The sequence below is a fragment of the Alligator sinensis genome, unplaced genomic scaffold (genome assembly GCF_000455745.1).
Source record: "Alligator sinensis unplaced genomic scaffold, ASM45574v1 scaffold505_1, whole genome shotgun sequence".
Taxonomy (NCBI): domain Eukaryota; kingdom Metazoa; phylum Chordata; order Crocodylia; family Alligatoridae; genus Alligator; species Alligator sinensis.
The window spans coordinates 1960270-1963794 of record NW_005841940.1 but is presented as its reverse complement, the minus strand read 5'-3'; the positions used below and the strand labels follow the sequence as shown (position 1 = coordinate 1963794).

The following is a 3525-nucleotide window of genomic DNA, read 5'->3' as shown; positions in this document are numbered from 1 at the left end:
CGGCCCCGGCCCCGGCCCGCCGGGCGAGACTGCGCCCCCGGGGCACCCGGGCACTGACCGGCGTTTGCCCAGCGCCCAAGGCTAGTGCGGGGCCCCGCCGCTTCCCACGGGGAAGGTGGCAGCCGCACCGGGCTCCAGGGACCCTTCCCCGGGCTTCCCTGAACTGCTGCTGCCACTCTTATCCCTCAAGTAGAAACCCTTGAGGAGACAGTTCACCTTCTTGGGCAAATGACCTACGTGCCTTTGGCCCTGAGCTCAGAGACCACCTCGGCCCGTCAGCCTCGGGCCGGGCTGCCAGGGGTTTTGGTTGAGTTCCTTTTAAAACTTTTCCCTTGGCTGCCCCCTCCCTCGCACTCGGCTCCGCACGAAGCATTAGCCAGCTGCCGGCTGGAACAGGCTCCCTGAAACCTAAGAGTTTGTTAGAGTAGGGATAGCCCATAACTAGCAATGGTCATGGCAGACATCCTCTAAACCCTGATTTGGGAGAGGTGAAATGGAGTTAGTGCTCATGCTGCCAACCTCCTGCGCTCTTGCCTTCACAATCCATTCAGCATTTGCCTACGTTGGGGCAATTTGATTTTGCAAGTACTAAAAGGAGGAAAAGTCACTTTGGCCAAGAGATCCTTCGCACACTGCCAACACCAGCCAAACCAAGGGCAGAGGGAGCACTACAGACTCTTGGTAACTACGAAGGCCTTTTTAGAGTCCTGGGGACTGTCACGTACCTTCAAGTGCACGGAGTGCTTTGTCTCGTCTCTGACAAGGCCAGGTCCTCTGTAGCTGCCTGTATCTTGCAGGTGCATGTCCAAGAACTGGATCCCAAGATCTCTTATTGTGATGGTGGTGGGGGTCACAGCAGATCTATGTATGGTTGTTTGTAAGGATGTTCCCATGACCATCTGGCTCTCCTTTGAGGACTTCCATAAACTCCTCCCTGTTCTCCTGGGGGCTTTCAGACAGCAACAGAACCACCTTCTTCCTAGTAAGGAAACAGCATTTATCAAGCAGGGCCAGCTAGCTCACCATGCAGAGTGGCCAGGGGGTGATGAATGTGTCTTGCATCCAAAAAGCCCGTTTCCAAAGATCTTTACACAAGCTGTGCTCAAGAACAGATATTACTTGGCCTTGCACTGCTGAAACAGATGGGGGCTCTGGGGTTAGATAGGCAAAGTGCTCCAGACTCTTTGGGGGACACCTGGTATCTAGTCTTGACTGATTCATACGTGGGAAAGGGAGTGGGCATGGCTCACCACAGACTTTTGGCTGGTTCAAAGATAGGGAAAGCAATTCAAAGAGTTTCAAATGTTTTTCCTCTGAGCAAAAGGATCACAGTTGAGAAAAGCTAAAGAACCAGTGCTATCACATCACAGCATACACTTATTTTATACAGGACAATGAAAGGCTTCTTCAGCAAGGCATTAGCTAGAAGCAACATTTCTATGGGGTAGTACCAGAACTCAGTACTAGATTCTTTAGATGGAAGATGCAAAAATGAAACCTCCAGAATACCCAGACGTCAAGTCAGTGGTGCTGCAGCGTGACGGGCTGCTTGGAAGTGACCTGAGGGATCCAGTGCTCCAGGCTGCACTGGAGCAAGTATAACAGATGGAAGAAGGCAGCAGCACCTGCACCATCCCACTGCAAAGAGCTACATTAACACTAAGGTTATACACATCTCATCATCTCACTGCTACCATGGGATGAAACAGGTGGTGTGGAGAAAAGGCCAAAACACATATCAGAGCTCAGCATCAGATGCCAAGCGCTCATCCACTAGTTAAGAGACTCTGCAACTGGAATCCTGGTGGGAGTGCTAGTTCTCTAAATGCTGCATAGAAGTAGTGACAGTTTTAGAAGTAGGCAACTGTCCCCCTTGGATGTTGCATAGACTAGAAATCCTCCAGATGAGCTGCTATCTACTTCTAGGAGTTACCTGGTTTTTTGACCAGTTATTACTTTTTTCTTTAAGCACAGTTGATCCAACTGCCAGACTGGCATTTAAAGAAAAAAACTTAACCCCTATGAAAATCCTCATTCTTGGCAAGACCTCATGCTATTCATGGTTGAAAATGGGAGCCCTTGGCATGGAGAAGGGATGCAAGGAATATCTGTCCATCCAGGGGCAGGTGTACAAGAGATTTTTGTCAGAGGAAGAGGGTGAACCAAAATGACACCTCAGTCCACAAGCCCACTTCCACTCATTTCCAGGTGCTGGCTTGTGGATGCAGCAAATGGGGAAATGAGCAAAGCAGCAGGGAGTGCTGGCATCCAACAATGTGAGAGGGTGGTCTATGTACATTAATTTTTTTATCCCTCACAGAACTGTGGGCTCCAAGACCTCATGCACATATACTATTTGGCAAGTTTATTTCAGTTGTACCATGTCCACAGAGCAGTGGCTCCTTCAAGCAATCAGTCTGTTGGGGGACAGGACAGGCACCTACAACACAGAAATTGTGACCCATCAGGAACACATGGTCTTCTTTCTTTCTGGTGACAGGCTGAGTGCATGAGATTTATTAAGGAGGTTTTGATTGCACTATTGCAAAGGCCTCAGTCAGGGATCTGGACCCTATTGCAAGCAGCTAATCTAAGCCTACAAATGCCAGAAACCACCATCTGCTAATGCTCTCCATACCTCTGCTTTGCCATTCATCATCTTCCTTGTTTTCCCATCCAGTCCCCATGATGCTCTCATATATGGCTTTGCTGACTTTGAAGCTTGTATTCCAGGCACATCTGCCTTCATTGACAGTTTGATGTGGCTTTCCTATGGATTTTGTTAGTTGGAGTTACCTGCTGGAAGCCAAAACATCCAGCATAGAGAGCATGAAAGTGTGACAGTGCATTATGTTTAATGAGGAGCAGAAGCTTTCACTCTTTGATAGGGTGCCTCCATAGAGTGGAACAGGAGGCTATATAAGAGTTTTGTCTGTGCATACCTTAAGATAGGAAGCGTGAAGCTGTGTCACTGCTCATCCTTTTCCCAGACTGTCAGCTGTTTGGTCAAGGATGGTCTTAATATGTGTAGCCCAATGAAGCTCTGATCCTGAGTGGGGACACTGGATGTTACGGTTCTGCATCATTCACAGTAGCAAGAAAGTCAAGACTCTTGCACAGAGTTCATGGGCAGGCGGTCACTTAGTCTGATCTCCAGCTAGGGAACCTCAATTTCTGCATTAAATCCAAATTGTTTGTCGTACCATTTCTTTTTAAGTCTTGATTTAATGACTTAAAATGATGGAAAATTGACCCCAATCCTAGGTAAGTTCCTCTAGTTAATTACCTTTATGATTAATTTGCTATTTATTTCTAGTCTGAATTTCTCTATTTTCAGCTTCCCCTATCACTGGAGCTTGTTATGCCTTTTTCTTCTAGATAAAAGATGTGGCTACTTAGAAATGGCCCTTCTAAGATCATGATCAAGTCACTGCTTACCCTTCTCTTGCATAAACTAAACAGAGCTTTTCTAGTCGCTATGCAGCAGATTTTCCAGATTTCAAATCCAAATTGTTTCCAGTTGGC

At 47.6% G+C, this 3525-nt stretch overlaps 1 protein-coding gene across 1 annotated transcript in view; it reads right to left on the bottom strand.

The window, feature by feature from the left end:
- ADORA2A (adenosine A2a receptor) overlaps positions 1 to 923 on the bottom strand; it is a 34145-nt gene extending 33222 nt beyond the window's left edge. Inside the window, exon 1 of the mRNA XM_006019923.3 lies at positions 726 to 923. The gene's annotated coding sequence lies outside the window, so the exon portion shown is untranslated. The remainder of the gene's footprint in view (positions 1 to 725) is intronic.
- Between the last annotated feature and the right edge of the window lie 2602 nt (positions 924 to 3525).